Consider the following 19,171-nt stretch of genomic DNA (forward strand, 5'->3'; position numbering starts at 1 on the left):
CTACAATCATTAAGTAAATTGAAAGTAGATCTGTGTAAAAAAACAGAGTGGAAATGAGGAGGGAGGAGGAATAAGGGTTGCAGTGTGGGTGGGAATCAGGGTAGGGTAAGAAGCATCACTATGTTCCTAAATCTGTATATATGAAACACATGGAACTTGTATAACTTAAATAAAATTTTAAGAAAATAAGCAAATTGGATCTAGAAGGAACATAGCTCAACACAATCATGGCAGCATATTTAATTGGGAAATGCTGCAACCATTTCCACTAAGACCTAGAACCAGTCAAGGATGCCTACTTTTGCCATTGCTGTTCAATATAATTCTAGAAGTTTTAGCCAGGGCTATTCAGAAATAAAAAGAAATCAAAGGAAAACAAACTGTGAAGGAAAAAGTCAAATTTTCCTAGTGTGCAGATGAAATGATTCTATATGTAGGAGGAACTAGAAGGCTTCCACTGAGAGACTACTGGAACTCATATGAAAGTTTGGTAAAGTTTCAGGACATGAAATCAACACATTAAAATCAATAGCATTTGCTTAAACAAGCAATGCCTTGGCTGAGAAACAAGTTGCCATATCAGGCTCATTTGATCCAGCTGCCAAAAACTTAAATACTTTGGAAAACATTTAACCAAGGATGTGAAAGGTCTCTACAATGAAAATGGCCAAACAGTGAACAAAGAAATAGAAGACAACAGAAAAATGGAAAAATCTTCCATTTTCATGTAGTGGAAGAATTAATACTATGAAAATGCCCATAATACCAAGAGAAATTATACATTGTGATTTAAGGCTATAACTAGTATTCAAATTTTACAATTTGTGTTTCTGTGTGGGTGCAAACTATTGAAAGCTTTACTTAATGTATGCTAAATTGATCTTCTGTATATAAAGATAATTGAAAATGGATCTTGATGTGAATGGAAGGGGAGAGAGGGTAGGGTTGTGGGTGGGAGGGAAGTTATTGGGGGGAAGCCATTGTACTCTATTAGCTGTACTTTGGAAATTTATATTCATTAAATAAAAGTGAAAAAAATACCAAAAGCATTGTACAGATTCGATGAGATCCCAACCAAAATCCTGAGGATTTTCATCTCTGATCTAGAAAACATTGATGCTAAAATTTATATGGAGTCACAAGAGACCCTGAATAGCTAAAGCAAAGCTAAACAACAAAAAAGAGACAGGCATAGCAGTACCAGATCTCATGACATAGTGCAGGACATAATGTAGGACAGCCTGGTACTGGCATAAAAGTAGACCAATATAACTGAATAGAACCCCGCAGAAAATAATTCACACATCTACAACCAACAAAAATTTGACAAAGGAGCTAAAAATCTATCCATGGAGAAAGGATACTCTCTTCAACAAATTGTGATGGGAAAACTGGATTTCTACATGCAGAAGAATGAAACAAGAACTAGACATTACACCTTATAAAAACAAAATCTAAAAGAAAATATTGGAAAATTGCAACATGATGGAATAGGTAAATGCTTCTTAGATAAGACCCCAGAAACAGGCAATAAACGCACAAATAAACAAAAGGGTTTACAACAAGCTATGAAGGTTCTGCATAGCATAGGAAAAACTCAATAACAAAGTGAAGACACAACCAACAAAATGGGAGAAAATTTTGCAAACTATGTATCCATTAACAGAATAATATCCAAAAAATATAATAAGTTTAAGAAACTCAACAACTGCAAAACAAATCATCCAGTTGAGCAATGAGCAAAGGGCATGTACACACATTTTGCAAAGGATGACCTAGAGATATAAAAAATGCTCAGGACTACTAACCATCAGAAAATGCAAAAAAATCACAGTGAGTTTTCACTTCACCCTACTTAGAATGGCTGTCATCCCAGAATCAAAAGAATAAATGCTGCTGAGCACATGGAGAAAAAGGCACCAGAATACACTGCTGGTGGGGACGTAGACTAGTAAAACCACAATGGAAGACATATGAGAATTTCTCAGAAATCTGAAAATAGATCTACCATACACCCCATACACCCCAGCACTGGGAATTTATCCTAATGACATGAAATCAGCTTATCAAAGAGTTTTCTGTACACCTATGTTGATTGCAGCTCAATTTACAATAGCTAAGATATGGAATCAACCCAGATGTCCATCAACTGATGATGGCATAAAGAAAATGTATTATATATACACCGAGGAATATTACTCATCTCTGAAAAGAATGAAATCTTATCTTTTGCAACAAAATGGATATAGCTAGAGACCATTATGCTTAGTGCAATAAGCCTGTCTCAAAAAGACAAATATCATATGTCATCTCTGCTGTGGAAATTAATATAGAATGCAAAAAAATATAAGAATGAAACTAACATCTTTGGATTTGATTATTATTTGTAATTCTTAAACTGTATTCCCATAGAATAGTACTCTTAATTCTTTTGACTTGCTAGACATTACGGTTAGTGGTGCTTTTTAAGCCTGTGACTATAAAGTATACCGAAAGTATACCCAGGAGGTGGGACGGGAGTGGGGGTGGGAATGTGGGTATGGGGGGAAAAAAACACTATATTCCTAAAGGTGTACCTATGAAATGTGTATTCATTAAGTAAAACCTTCTTAAAAGAAAGAAAGAAAGAAAGCAAGCAAGCAAGCAAGCAAGCAGTCTGGTCTTGAACTGGTGCCCATATGGGATTCTGGTGTTGCAGATGGTAGCTTAACCTGCTGTATCACAATGTCAGCCCCAACAATAAGTATCATAGGCATATTAAGTTTATAATAGGCATATTAAGTTTTTTACATTTCATTTTATTCTGGTGAATTAATAAACTGCTTCGTTAGTTTGTGAAAATTAAAAAAATCATTGTGAAAATTAAAGAAAAAAGAAAATAAGGATGGAATGATGATTGAGGCAAAGAGAGAAGAAAGTATGTTTTATTAGAATTTTATCTATGAAATACTTTAGATATGTTTTCTTCAGACTAAGAATTAAACATTAAAAAGAATGTGAAAATTTTCAATAGCTAAAGACAAAATGTGAACAATGCACGCAAACACAATACTACTTAAATAATTTTGGTTAAATTAGTTTTAAAAATTATTGGCCATTCATAAGAGCACATTGTGGGGCAGAGCCAAGATGACGGAATAGTGAGGGCGCACACCGATAGTCCGGGAAAAGATAGTTTAATAAAAGTGGACTTACGGTAGCCTCAGGAAAAGGATCAGGGAAAAACTGCAGAGGAAACTCTTCCGGATCTAGTGGCTGTGACTCGGAGGACCTAAGGGGAGAGCAAGGTTGCCCACTGTGTGGAAGCTGAGCCATGGGAGCCACCAGGGCACCGGACCCACCGGACCCACCAGAGCTGCAGAGTCTGCACGCCAGCGCTGGAAGGGGAGGTGAGCTAAAAACCTCTCGGTAACCCGAGACATTGGCGGGGAAAGGTAGAAAAAGCCTGCAGAGAACGAGGCTTGAAACCCCATTGGGGAAAGTTCACCAGGCTGGCTGGAGGAGAGAAAAAATCGAATAAATAAGGGGAACCAGCATGGACATTTAGCCTCTCTCTCCACTCACCTTACAAAGCTGAGCAAGACAAAGGGCAGGCGCCATTTTACGTAAGTAAAGCAGTGCACGCCATTTTGCATATGTAAAGTGGATGTCTCTCATTAGCCAAGCAGAAAAACCTGACTCTGGTAAGCAAACGAATACCCACAGGGGCCAGATTTCATACATCAACTACTCTCAATTCCACTCAGCTGTGTGGAATTACTTCCAAACTGAGTCAAAAAAAAAAAAAAAGAGAGAGAGAGAGAGAGCTCGAGCAAGAGAACAATCAGGGTGAATCACCTTTGGCACACCCTTAACCCTGTAGAACCACAGCTCTCTGGCCACACTCATCACAGCCTCTAAGGATCCATCAAAAGCAGACAGTAGTCTTAATCTAGAGTCACAGTATAATGAGAAAAAAAAGAAAAAAAAAAGAATATCTCCAATATGACAAACACAAAAGCCGAGGTAATAAAAAAAAGGAAGACACTATGACGCCCCCAAATGAAATAGACACCCCAATTCAAGATTATGAAGATGATGAGATAGAAGAAATGCAAGAAGTGGATCTCAAAAAATTGATAACAACATTAAGAAGTTCTCAAAAACAAATTCTCGAACTACAGAAATCCTTATGGACAAGATAGAAAATCTCTCTCTTGAAAATGAAATATTAAGGAGGAATCAAAATGAAATGAAACAACTAGTAGAAAATGAAACTGTGATAGTGACGAGAAATCATAATGAAATGAAGAATTCAATAGATCAAATGAAAAACACATTAGAAAGTCTAAAAAACAGAATCAGTGAAACAGAAGAGAGAATATCAGACTAGAAGACAGAGCACAGGAAAATATACAATCAAACCAAAGAAAAGAAGAGGAAATTAGAAATCTAAAAAATATTGTCGGGAATCTTCAGGATACTATTAAAAAACACAACATTCGGGTTCTAGGAGTTCCTGAAGGCATGGAGAGGGAGAAAGGATTAGAAGGCCTTTTTAGTGAGATATTAGCAGAAAATTTCCCAGGTTTGGAGAAGGACAGAGACATCCTAGTACAGGAAGCTCATAGAACCCCTAATAAACATGACCAAAAGAGATCCTCACCACGTCACGTTGTAATTAAACTCTCCACAGTGAAACATAAAGAAAAGATCCTAAAATGTGCAAGAGAGAAACGTCAGATTACTCTCAGAGGATCTCCAATCAGACTCACAGCTGACTTCTCAGCAGAAACCCTACAAGCTAGGAGGGAATGGCGAGACATAGCCCAGGTACTAAAAGAGAACAACTGCCAGCCCAGAATATTATATCCTGCTAAGCTCTCATTTGTGAATGAAGGTGAAATAAAGACCTTTCACAACAAACAGAAATTGAAAGACTTTGTGGCCACTCGTCCAGCCATGCAAAAGATGCTTAAAGATGTGTTGCACACAGAAACAGAAACACGGTCATCAATATGAAAGAAGGTAAATTAAGGAAATCTCACACCAAAAGATCACAGGAAGTTCAAAACATATATCAGAAAATATCTTTGGCAAATGGCAGGGCAAAGCTACTACTTATCAATAGTCACATTGAACGTAATGGCCTGAACTGTCCAGTTAAAAGACACCGATTGGCTGATTGGCTTAAGGAATAAAACCCATCTATTTGCTGCTTACAAGAAACACATCTTTCCAATAAAGATCCATACAGACTGAAAGTGAAAGGCTGGAAAAAGATATACCATGCCAACAGAAATGAAAAAAGAGTGGGCTTAGCCATCTTAATATCGGACAACATAAACTTTACCACAAAAACTGTTAGGAGAGACAAAGAGGGGCACTATATAATGATTAAGGAATCAATTCAACAGGAAGATATAATGATTATATATATTATATTATATATATATATTATAACAATTTTCTTTTTTTAACTTTTATTTAATGAATATAAATTTCCAAAGTACAGCTTATGGATTACAATGGCTTCCCCCCCCATAACATCCCTCCCACCTGCAACCCGCCCCTTTCCCACTCCCTCTCCCCTTCCATCCACATCAAGATTCATTTTCGATTCTCTTTATATACAGAAGATCAGTTTAGCAAACATTAAGTAAAGATTTCAACACTTTGCTCCCACACAGAAACATAAAGTGAAAAATACTGTTTGAGTACTAGGTATAGCATTAAATCTCAATGTACAGCACACTAAGGACAAAGATCCTACATGAGGAGTAAGTGCACAGTGACTCCTGTTGTTGACTTAAGAAATTGACACTCTTGTTTATGGCATCAGTAATCACCGTAGGCTCTTGTCATGAGCTGCCAAGGCTATGGAAGCCCCCTGAGTTCACCGACTCTGATCATATTTAGACAAGGCCATAGTCAAAGTGGAAGTTCTCTCCTCCCTTCAGAGAAAGGTACCTCCTTCTTTGATGACCCGTTTGTAAAGATATCATTTTCAACATTAGTCTATATGTATATCAATGATTTCTTAATCTAAAAATTTCACAAGTGGAACTCCCCCCTTACCTTAAACATCTCTCAGGTCTTTTATTTCCTGAATACAAGGTATATATTTTGAGCTGATGAAAAAATACTCTCATGATGTGTATATTTTGATACTCAGTGAGACTTAATATGTAGCCATAAGGAAACATGGCTGAATTTTCTTTCAGGGAATTTAAAATGATATCCTTGTCCCTGGTACTTGTAACTTACTTTCTCATTTATAACTTTCCTATTCACGTCCATTTTAAATGTAGGATCTTTTAATTGTAGTCCCATCCTTTTCTATTTCTCTTAGAAATTTCTGAGTGGCTTTTATCCGAGTCTTCAACTCAAATCGCCTACTCTATCATTTGAGTTTTGTCCCCATTAATGAGGTTGATTTACTTTATCTCCTTTTTCTATTTTACTTCCCATGGATGCTATCTTCTACCACATTCTCAGAAACACTCATTTTTCTGGATTCATTTTGTCGACAGTCTATTTTGTATGTTTTATGTTGGTTCTTAACAGCATGTCTTTGAATCTAGTGTTGCTTTGTAATTGTGAGGGCAGCATCACTATAAGGATGTTGAACAACAGATTTGTCTTGTTTGCCTTTTCTAATGCAAAGCTTTCACAAGGGCCAGATTACAGTTTACCTCTGTTTTTGAGTATTTCCCTCCTTGAACAGTGATAGGCTCTAGGTAATTCTTCTGAGATTCCTTTCGGATACACATTCCACTACATCAAATGAGGTCAGCTAGGGCAGTCTACTTCCTAATGAAGAGTCATCACTTCAAAACTGAATCTACAAAACATCTTAACCCAAGTACATTCTGGCAGAGGGATTTATAGGATGAAAACTTTCTGGAAAAGTGAGGGGCTACTTATTGAGTTGGTTGTTAGCTATTTCTTATTGAACTTTTGAGTCACAGGCTAGACTTCTAAGTGTCTAACAACTCTATGCCATATTCCTAACTCATTTCTATATGAATTTACAGGAAAACATCTATATATTTTAACCTGCTCAATGAATATCAGGTACTACAACAAACTTTTGAATCTTTACTTGCCTAACATATTTCAGTAGGATAATTTTGTAAAGGGATGTCTCTTGGTATTTTCATCCACAGAAGACCTTTTATCAAAATACTCGCAACTCACACATATGACACTAATTTATCAAAGGTCTAGAGAAAAATAACCTTTCCTTATTTCACAATTCATGAAAATGACTAGTCAACACAAATGTTCTAGATCCCTAGACAAAAGTATTTGTGTACTGCAACTAATCCCTTACCACTGATAGAGAAATTAAGTAGTAGCATCAACAACTTCATTTTCAATACAGGAAATTACATGCAATCCTGAGTCTTACTTCTGATTTTAAGGAAAATGTGAATGACAGGAGAATCCTGTTTTTATGATAAATAGTTGCATGGTATTATTATATATCAATAAACTTGGATCCTTGATCACACACAAATCTTTTCTGAAATTGAACCACATCTATATAAAGGCTGACAATACAGACTAATGGGAAAATTTTGCTTCTGAACCTGCAGTGCTAGGAATATTATATACTGTGTATTACTCTGCTGAAGCAGTTCTCTATTTTCCCTGACATCACTTTACTCCTAAAAATCCAGAGGAAAATGTATTCCTTTGAGGGAGAAGCTTGCATAAGGACTTAATATATATTTTAGAAATTTAAAAAGCAATAATAATACATTTCAAAATTCCCTTGAAGACACCAGATTATAAAAGATAATCACAACTCTAGGTCCAATAATTATATTTGCTTTGTTTCATACATATATATTTGCTTATATCACTTGGGACTCCAAGTGATAGCCTTCCGTCCGTGTCCAAAGCAACATTATTAATAATATCCCAAAGGTGGAAATAACTCAAAATCAAAAATGGATGAAAGTAGTATTCATAAAATTTGATTTTAGACATCATAGTTTTGAATTGAAACTTTACTACATGTATCATGCATTTTATGACATTAGTCAATTTCTTCCATAAAGCTAACTGGATTGGTACTGCAATAGCAGGTAATACCCATCTGAATATAACAAATATACCTGTCAGTGGCACCTTTTACCTTATCAAAAATATTCTTATATTTTCCTAATGGAGAAATAAAAACTCCTTTTACCATGGCAGAAATAAAGAAATGGACTTACTGAAGTCAATCCCATGAGATTTTCCTGAAGGGGTGCAATTGTGCCTGTTAGTTTTCTGATTGTTTCTTTTAACTCAGAAATCTCACACTCATGCCTAAAATATACAATTAAAAAATTTATTCTCAGATCAATCTAAAAAGCACATAAGTGGATAATCTTATGAAGTGCTACTAGGGAAAATCATGAAAATTTAACAAGTAAATGATTGGCAACCCTAAAACATTTCTATGTATATTTTTGAAGATAATTCACAACACTTAAGGAGTATGTAAAAAATATACACTTAAATACAAGTTGAAGTTGAACATTTTCCCTGACTTTACACAGACATATTTATGACCATAAGTCCTCTATATATCATAACTTATGGCTTACGTGCATTTTAGGGGGCCATTATGTTGCATGGTCATTTAAATCATATGTTTCCAGGTGTTCTTTTGACTTTTCAGCACTTTTTACAGCTTCTTGGTATCGTGCCTTTGCTTCTTGCAACTAAAATGAAAAATTTTAAAAATAGCTTTACTTTACTGGTAACTACAAATCTAATCATTATCTGGTTTTGCAATGAAATTGTATTAGAACACAGCAACATCTCATCATGTGCACATTGGTCACTGTGCCATTTGTGTGGTAAGAGTAGAGATGTGTTGTTGAAACAAGGATCATGTGGCTCCAAATCTAAAACACAGCTATCTGGGTCTACAGTTATTATTATTGATTTCATATTTCTATAATATTTGATAGTTTAGAGAGGTAGCATGCCAACAAATGTGGTCCCCTACACAAGTCACACTGAATCATTGTTCAACCATTGAAAACAGAATCCAAAGGGGACATGAAGGCCCAAATATATCCCCAGACTACATAAAACTTCCATGAATTGCGCTAGGTAACAGTCTTCATTCCCCAACCAACAAGTTATAGATGACTCTTAGTAATATGAAGTGGGCAATGATCCTAAAATGCAACATATAGAGAGGATTCCTAGACTGAGTTGCACATATCTTTGTGACCATTAGAGACAGGTAAAAGCCACAGACTTGTAAATTTGGGAGGCTGTGGCTAAACCTTGTTTCCCAAATCAGTTCTCTCCTTGGCTTCTTCTGCAAGCACTCTGAAGGTAGAGTAAGCTTATATTTGGCTACCTGAGCTGCTGTATGCAGAGCATAAAGAGTATAAACCTATAAATCCCACCTTTAGCTATGTACTAAAAGAATGTCAATCCAGGATTTTTTTTTGTTAGTAACATTTTTATATTTGACAAATTCTCCTATATGAGAATTGAGTATTTTAATTTTGTAATTGTTTGCTTAAAATGCATTTAGAGTATAAGAATTATCCTAAAGTTTTATTCAGCTTAAGTCTATGCCTCCAAGATGAGATATTTAGTATGGGGCTGTGTGTTTAATTTTTTCCAGACAACTGTGAACTAAAATATTTCAATCTATACAAGGAAAGGTGACATCCATCATAGATCTTCCCCAAGGAAAATTTACATTCAGAAAAAGATTATCTGACAAAAAACCATACAAGACATATAATGCTTAGATCTGGATTATGCTACACAAATTGGATAGTCAACCACTGAAAAGAGTGAGGAAGTTTCCCAGGAAGAAAAGTCTGCTGAAAAGGGGGAAACTTTTTGCAGAGTCCAGGGAAATGACATTAGATGAACAGAACAGAGAAGACAGAAAGAGCAACGTGAAGAATCTTGGAGATGGAGAAACAGGCCCAGTGAACTCAGAGTTCAATTAAACCCAATGGTAAGGGAGAAAAATATTATTTCCACACAGCAACTAGGAAATGAATGTTTCACAAAAGTGAAATAGGGGATGCCTTCATGGCATAGAGGGTAAAGCCACCCCCTGGGACACCAGCGCCTGTTCCTGTCCCAGTTGTACCACTTCTGATCCAGTTCTCTGCTAATGGCCTATGGCCAGCAGCAGAAGGCCCCAGTGTGTGGGCCCCTGGCACCCCTGTGAGAGATCTTGAGGAAGTCCCTGGTTCCTGGCTTTAGCCTGGCCCAGCCATGGGCATTGCAGCCATGTTAGGTGAATCAGCAGATGGAAGAGCTCTTTCTCTCTGTGTGTCTCTTCACTTCTCATTATAACTCTCTCAAATAAACAAACAAATCCCTAAAATATAGACATCACATTTTTTAATTGAAACCTTATTACCAATATCATTAACTTAATAAAAATTGATTTTTGTAAAACTAACTAGACTTGAACTGGTAGTAGCGAATAAAAATGGTATGAATACACTAAACACAATTATCAATGAGGCTTTTCATATTATCAAAACATTCGTACAATTTTCTATTAGAGAGTAAAAATCCATTCAGTAAGGCAGAAATTAAGAGTTGGACTTATTGAAGTTCGTCTGGTGAGATTTTCCTGAAGGTGTGCAATTGTGCTTGCTTGATTTTTGATTGTTTCTTTTAACTTGGAAACCTCACACTCAAGCTTAAAATATACATTTAAAATTTTTTATTCTCACATCAGTCTAAAAGGTACATAAATGGATAATCTTAGGGAGCATCATTAGGGAAATTCATAAAAATTTAACAAGGAAATGATTGGCAATCCTATATCATTTCTATGTTTCTATTTGAGGATAATATGCATCGCCTAAGGAGTTTATAAAAAGTATACATTTCGATATGACCTGAAATTGAACATTTTTCCTGACTTCACTTAGACGTATTTATGACCTTAACTGTTCTATATTGTCGCTCCCCCTCTTCATGGAGGAACGACACTAAGCCCTGCCTAGGCTTCATATCCGAGTCACGGCACCATTATGTCGCTCCCCGTCTTCGTGGAGGAACGACACAGGACCCTGCGCTGTTCTTTCGTCTGCTCGGCCCTTCCCGGGTTTGCTGCTGGTTCTTCCCGGGTTGGCCACCGTCCCTTCCACCTCCGTGGAAGGGCGGTTCCCCCTGCCACATTCCCCACTTCCGTGGGGGAGCGGCACACCGCCGGCCGGCTCTCTCAGGGGCTGCACAGGTGTTCCCCTTAGATGTTCCCTCAGATGTTCCCCTTAGATGTTCCTGGTGCATGCCGTCTCTCTCCTCCTTTATAGTCCTCCTCCGCCAATCCCAACTCGGCTGCCCACACGCCGAGTACGCTGCTCTCCTCCAATCAGGAGCAGGATCAGCTCCTGGAGGTCATCACTCAAGTTGGCAAGAGGCAGCTGCGTAGAAGCTGTTTTCTCCTCTCCCAGCGCCATATTGTGGGAGAGCAGATGCATAGAATAAGTCTTAATTCCAGTAACTTAGTCTAGTCCGAGTTGCTCCCCACACTATATATCATAGTTTATGGCTTGTGTGCATTATAAAGATTCATTAGGATTCATTATTTTGCATGGTACTTTGAATTGTAGGTTTCCAGGTATTCTTTGGACTTTTCAGAACTGTTTAAAGCTTCTTGCAACTAAAATGAAGAAATTTTAAAAAGAAGCTTTACTTTACTGGTAACTACAAATCTAATCATTATCTGGTTTTGCAATGAAATTGTATTAGAACACAGCAACATCTCATCATGTGCACATTGGTCATTGTGCCATTTGTGTGGTAAGAGTAGAGATGTGTTGTTGAAACAAGGATCATGTGGCTCCCGATTTAAAACATGGCTATCTGATCTACAGTTATTATTATTTATTTCATATTTCTGTAATATTTGATAGTTTAGAGAGATGGCATGCCAACAAAAGTGGTCTCCTACACAAGTCACACTGAATAATTGTTCAACCATTGAAAATGGCATCCAATAGAGAACATGAAAACCAAAATATATCCCCAATACTTCATAAAAATTTCACCAATTAGGCTAGATAACTGTATTTTTCCCAACTCATTAGATAAAAATTACTGTGTCATGACACTATGTAGAGGACAATGATCCTAAAGTACAACCCATGGAGGCTTCCTAGATTGATTTGTATACATCTTGCATGACCCCCAAAGACAGGCAAAAGCCACAAAAAATCAACTTTTTCAAATCAGTTCAATCCTGAGCTTCTTTCACAAGCTCTCTTAGGGTAGACTAAGGTTATTCAATGTTGCTGTCAGAACCTCTGTAGGCAGACCATAGATGGTTATAAAACTGTAAATCCCAGTTTTTTTATTTAAAGCAATGTAAATTTAATTTTTTGCTTGATGAATAACATACAAATATTTCATAAATTTTCCTCTACTGGAATTGAATACTTTAATGTTGCAATTATTTGCTTAAAATGCATTTAGAGTTATGTTGTAGCTTTGTTCTTAATGCCTCAAAGAAGAAATATTTGGTATGGTGTATGTGTTCAATTTTATCCAAATGTCTGTGAGGTGAAAGTATTTTCAATCTATACAAAGAAATTTGACATGCATAAAAGGTCTTCTCTCCCAAGGAAAATTTACATTCTGGTTGTATTATCTGTCATGAATATAAATAAAATAATTGCAGCACAGGTCTTTATTATGCTTCACAACCTGGATGGCAAGAGTCAAGACTGTGAGAGTCAACAGTGTTACAGAAGGGAAAGTTTATTTTTTTTTTTTTGACAGGCAGAGTGGACAGTGAGAGAGAGAGGCAGAGAGAGAAAGGTCTTCCTTTGCCGTTGGTTCACCCTCCAATGGCCGCCGCTGCAGCCGGCGCACCGCGCTGATCTGATGGCAGGAGCCAGGATCCAGGTGCTTTTTCCTGGTCTCCCATGGGGTGCAGGGCCCAAGCACCTGGGCCATCCTCCACTGCACTCCCTGGCCATAGCAGAGAGCTGGCCTGGAAGAGGGGCAACCGGGACAGAATCCGGCGCCCCGACCGGGACTAGAACCCGGTGTGCCGGCGCCGCAAGGTGGAGGATTAGCCTATTGAGCCACGGCGCCGGCCCAGAAGGGAAAGTTTATTGACAAAAAGGAAACATTGTGCTGGCTCTGAAGAATTTATTCCGAGATACATGAAAGTATCCACTTAAGTTTCGTAAACAATCACAAGTGAAAATAAGAAATATTTTTTAGAAACTTGTAATAAATATTACCTTCTGATTTTACCTTCCTTGTTTAACCATGGCAATTGATATCACAAAAAGTATTATCTAATAAAAAAGAACTTCCATGAGGTAAGATATATAACTTAACTTATAGAAAGGTAAACATTTTAAAATAATATAATAATAAGGAAAAATGAAAAGGTTAAGGGTGATAAGTATCATTATGTTTTTAAAACTGTTACATTAAATACATGAAATGTATTCCCTTTAGATAAAGAAAAAATTTTAAAAGTACATTGTTATCATAAAATTTGTCTACAATTGTAATGAAAATATTGAAGAGAGCTGTGGTTAGGGAAGGTCCTACCCTGAGACACTTATATTATTCAACCACCTACAACTTTCCTGTGGACATACTAAATATCATATGTACTTGTCTTCTCATTTCACCTAATTCATTCTTAAAACCATTTGTCTCCTGAAGAACCTTATTGCAACAACATGTCAGTGAAGTCTCTGATGTAGACTGTCTTCTCTGAATTTTATCACTTTGTTCTTGAAGATGTTTCACATCTACCTGATAAAATATTTGCTACTGTTAGATAACTGTTACAATATTAAATTCAATGGCTTATGCAAATAGTCCCATACTTGTGATAGTGTGACATACGACTTTTCATCTTTATGAAGGCACATAAGAGATACATTCCATAGGACACACAAGTTGAATCTTTTTCTAAGCTAGCAATATGCCATGCTGTACCCTCTGAGAGTGCTGGACAACAGCAGTGAACTGCAGCTCCCAGGCAGTCACAAGATCACAATGGAAGTGACCAACACTTCACAGAATATTGTATTGCAAAATGAGGATGTTGAGGTTAGGTGTTTAAATGTGCTCTTCATTTACATTTTCCAGTTAAGAATCTTGAGTTTAAGGGGCATCTGTGCTTTGAATAATATCACCACACAAATCAATTCCTCTTCTTTTCTTCATGTCTAGATATTCCTGTTGATTAATGAACACAGGTAACACACAGAAGGTGTTATCTTCCTGCCTACTTAGTGTTACAAAACTTACCCAGAAAACTCAGTTCACTATTTCTTCCCTGATAAAACTGCAACATTTAAGCAAACTTCTGAAGTATCAGAGCAATGACTATGTGAGTGATTGGTATAATGCTATAGTGTTGAATTATTTCCACCTCTAAATTTAGCAATGACATAATGACCTTTTTTTAAAATATTTATTTTTATTTATTTGAAAGAGTTACAGAGAGAGGTAGAAACAGAGAGAGAGGTCTTCCATCTACTCATTCAATCCCCAAATGGCTGCGAAGGTCAGAGCTCAGACGATCCAAAGTCAAGAACAGTAGATTCTTCCAGGTCTCCCACATTGGTCCAGGGTCTCAAAGACTTAGGCCTTCTACTGCTTTCCCAGGCCATAGCAGAAAGCTGGATTGGAAGTAGAGCAGCTGGACTCAAACCAGCACTGATACGGGATACCGCACTTCAGGCCTGGGCTTTAATCTGCTGTACCACAGCACCGGCCCACAGAGATACTTTCATTATCATTCTTAGGAACATAGCTCAGAAAAAGTGTTTCAGAACTAGAGATTTTAATGGCTTTTACAGTCCTCAACCAGGAGTGAGAACTTTTATTTTCTACCAATGGCTATTTGGAGAGTTATAAAATCATTCACTGGCCACACAAAATTAACTTAAAAATTAGCCTGTGGGGTCAATGCTGTGGCATAGTAGGCTGAGCCTCTGCCTGCAGCACTGGCATCCCATGAGTACCTGTTCCTGTTCCAGCTGCTCTACTTCTGATCCAGCTCCCTGCTAATGGCATGGGAAAGCAGTGGAAGATGCCCCAAGTGCTTGGCTTCTGGAATTATGTGGGAGACCTAGAAGAAACACCTGGCTCCTGATCAGCCCAGCTCTGTGCCATTGTGGTCATTTGTAGAGTGAACCAGCAGATGGAAGACCTCTCTCTCTGTCACTCCCTCTCTCTCTTAACTCTGCTTCTCCAATAAATAAATAAAACTAGAAAAAAAAATAGCCTGGCATATTTGTATTGAATTTCAAGACCCAGGTTTGGTTGCCTTGACAGAGTCAGAGCAAATGATTAAGCAACTGGAAAATCCTCAACCCTGCACAAGACAACTCCAGTCTTCAACTCATTTCTTGACATCGGCTCCTACACCTCCCTCCTCTACTCAAAACATCACTGTGATTCATGACACAAGAGCTCTCATGACTCTGAAAACAGAGATCTGATGCCATATTAACAAACCACAGACAACAGCAATTATCTTTGTATTGGTCTTTTTATGCATAAATGATGAAAAATGAGCCTTGACATAAAAATATTTAATAAATTTATTGGAAAAATGTATAATGTACTTAACAAATATCAATGAGAAAATTAAATCCAATTTATTAATAATAGGAACCATTAAAGGATTCCTGAGAGATCATAAACACATCAACTGAGACTGAGAATCCATTAGGTTTAAAACAAATTGGCATGAATAAAAACCAATTTATATAAACTACAAATATATAAACATGGTACAAAGGAAAAGTTATGAGATATAGCATCAAAGCTGGGATGAACTGTCCACAGGACAGATTTAATTGAATGTTAATTTCAAAGATACTTCCTGCTGGATTGAGCATTTCTATTGACTAACACAGTCTTTTTTTTTTTTTTTTTTTTGACAGGCAGAGTGGACAGTGAGAGAGAGAGAGACAGAGAGAAAGGTCTTCCTTTTTTTTTTACAGTCAGAGTGGATAGTGAGAGAGAGAGAGAGAGAGAGAGAGAGAGAGAAAGGTTTTCCTTTGCCATTGGTTCACCCTCCAATGGCCGCCGCGGCTGGCACACTGCAGCCGGAACACCGCGCTGATCCGATGGCAGGAGCCAGAAGCCAGGTGCTTTTCCTGGTCTCCCATGGGGTGCAGGGCCCAAGCACCTGGGCCATCCTCCACTGCACTCCCTGGCCACAGCAGAGAGCTGGCCTGGAAGAGGGGCAACCGGGACAGAATCCGGCGCCCCGACCAGGACTAGAACCCAGTGTGCCGGTGCCGCTAGGCAGAGGATTAGCCTAGTGAGCCGCGGCGCCGGCCTCTAACACAGTCTTAAAGTGTGTTAAGATGTGGCCAGCAGTGTGGCATAGCAGGGGAGGCCACCGCTGCAGAGCCAGCATCCCATGTGGTCGCCAGTTCAAGACCTGACTGCTCCACTTCCAATACATCTCTCTGCTATGGCCTGGGAAAGCAGTGGGGGATGGCCCAAGGCCTTGGGCCCCTGCACCCACATGGGAGACCTGGAAGATGCTCCTGGCTCCTGGATTCAGATCAGCACAGCTCCGGCCATTGTGGCCATCTGGAGAGTGAACCATCAGATGGAAGACCTCTCTCTTTCTCTCTCTCCCCCCTCTCTCTCTCCCCCTTTCCCCTTTTTACCTCTCCCCCTCTCGCTCTCCCTCTCTCTGACTCTCCTGCTCTCTTTGTGTAACTGTGACCTTCAAGTAAAATAAATAAATCTTAAAAAAAAATAAAGTGTGTTAAGATGAAGATAGCAATGTGATTATTTCCCAAGTATGGAATTAATTACTACTGTTAGTCTGTGTGTATCAGTATCAATGACTTTTTTACCTCAAAATTTCAGAAATGGAATAGTGTCTTTACCTTAAATATCTCTCGGGTTTTTTAATTCCTGAATATAATGGTATTATTTAGCTGATTAGCAGATATAGTTATGAGCTATATGGTTTATATTCAATATGTAGCCATAATAAAATCTAAGTGCATTTTCTTTCAGGGAGTTTAAAATTACTTTATTGTCCCTGGTATTTATAATTCCCTGCACCTTGTGATTTTCATATTCACTCCATTTTAAAATGCAGCTGCTTTGAATTGTAGCCCCATGCTTTTCTATTCCTTTTATTTATTTATTTATTTATTTATTTATTTATTTATTTAATTTTACAGGCAGAGTGGACAGTGAGAGAGAGAGACAGAGAGAAAGGTCTTCCTTTGCCGTTGGTTGGTTCACCCTCCAATGGCCGCCACGGCCAGCGCACTGCGGCCAGCACACCGCGCTGATCCGATGGCAGGAGCCAAGTACTTATCCTGGTCTCCCATGGGGTGCAGGGCCCAAGCACTTGGGCCATCCTCCACTGCACTTCCCTAGCCACAGCAGAGAGCTGGCCTGGAAGAGGGGCAACCGGGACAGAATCCTGCACCCCGACCGGGACTAGAATCCGGTGTGCCAGCACCGCAAGGCGGAGGATTAGCCTAGTGAGCCATGGTGCCGGCCTTTCTATTCCTTTTAAAATTGTTTGAGTTCCTTTATTCAAGTCATCAACTAACTCCAAAGACCAATTCTATAATTTTACCCTTGTCCACTTTACTGAGGTCATTTTTACTTTATCTCTTACTTCCATTTACTTCTCATAGACTGTATCTTCAACCACACACTCATAAGCACTCACTTTATGAGGATTACTTTTAGAGACAGTCTGTTTTGTACTTGCTATGTTGGTTCTTATGGATGTGTCTTTGAAACTAGTGTTGTTTTCTAATCTGTGGGGCAGCATCACCCTAAGGATGTTGAAGAGCATATGAATACATTAAATTATTTATTGATGAAGCTTTTCACATTATCAAAAATTTTCTCACAATTTCCAATTAGAAACTAAAGACTCCATGTGCTAAGGCAGACATTAAGAGATGGACTTACTGAAATTAGTCTTGTGAGATTTTCCTGAAGATGTTCAATTGTACCCTCTTGTTTTTTGATTATTTCCTTTAACTTGGAATTTTCACATTCAAGCCTAAAATGTAATTTAAAAATTGTTATTCTCACATCAACCTAAAGAGACACATAACTGAATAATCACCAACATATTACAAGCAAAGTTCATAAAAATTTAACAAGCAAATGATTGGTGACAGTGTATCAGTTTTAGGTGTGTTTTTTGGATGATGTACCATATTTAAATATGTATATAAAAGTATACATTTAATACACCTTAAAGCTAACATTTCCCTCACTTCACATAGATGTATTTAGGAACAAAACTGCTCTATATATCATAGTTTACATCTTATATGGTTTATAAAGACTCATTATTTTGCATGGTACTTTGAATTGCAGATTGTCAGATGTTCTTTTGAATTTTCAGCACTGTTTTCAACTTCCTGGTGTTGTGCTTCTGCTTCTTGGAACTAAAATGAAGAAATAAAGAAACACAAACTTTATTAATACCTTTTAAAAATCATTTCATTATCTGGTTTTACAATGAAATTGTATTAGAGCACAGTAACATCTCATCATTTGCACATTGGTCATTGCTATGTTTCTATTGTAATGATAGAGGTGACTTCTTGAAACAGGGATTATGTGCCTCACATCCAAAACACTACTATCTGCTCTAGATTTATTACTATTGATTTAATGCTCCAGTAACATTTCATAGAGAGGTGGCATGCCAATGAAACTGGTCCCAAACACATTTCACACCAAATCTTTGCTTTCGCCATTAGAAATGGAATCCAATGGGGAACATGATGACCAAAGCACATCCTCAGTACTGCATAAAACTTTCATCAATTACAGTAAGTGACAGCATTATTTTACCCACTTACAAGTTAAAGATTACTGTCTCTTGGTTCTACATCATGGGCAATGAGGCTAAAATACAACACACAGAGGATTCCTAGATTGAGCTGCAAACATCTTATGTGACCACCAGAGACAGGTGAAAGCCACACCTACAAATACAGGAGTCTATGGTTAAATCAAGTTTCTCAAATCAGATTATTCCTGTGCTTCTTTAGCAAGCAATCTGAGGGTAGAGTAAGGTTATTACAGTTTGCCCTATGAGAATTGCTATAGGCAGAGCATAAAGGCCTATGGGATTTTAAATCTCATTTTTGGCTATATATTAAAGGAATGTACATTTAGATTCTTCTCCTCAGTGAAT

The 19,171-nt window shown here is 37.7% G+C and overlaps 1 long non-coding RNA gene across 1 annotated transcript in view; it reads right to left on the minus strand.

Moving 5' to 3' along the window:
* Positions 1-3,683, minus strand: part of LOC149122741 (uncharacterized) — a 34,969-nt gene extending 31,286 nt beyond the window's left edge. The window contains exons 1-2 of the long non-coding RNA XR_016219384.1: positions 3,565-3,683; positions 3,196-3,271 (exon numbers count right to left, since the gene is read on the minus strand). This is a non-coding gene — a long non-coding RNA (uncharacterized LOC149122741). The remainder of the gene's footprint in view (positions 1-3,195; positions 3,272-3,564) is intronic.
* Between the last annotated feature and the right edge of the window lie 15,488 nt (positions 3,684-19,171).

Source organism: Oryctolagus cuniculus, chromosome 13, assembly GCF_051225735.1.
Source record: "Oryctolagus cuniculus isolate XC-2025 breed Fujian yellow rabbit chromosome 13, ASM5122573v1, whole genome shotgun sequence".
NCBI classification, from domain to species: Eukaryota; Metazoa; Chordata; class Mammalia; order Lagomorpha; family Leporidae; genus Oryctolagus; species Oryctolagus cuniculus.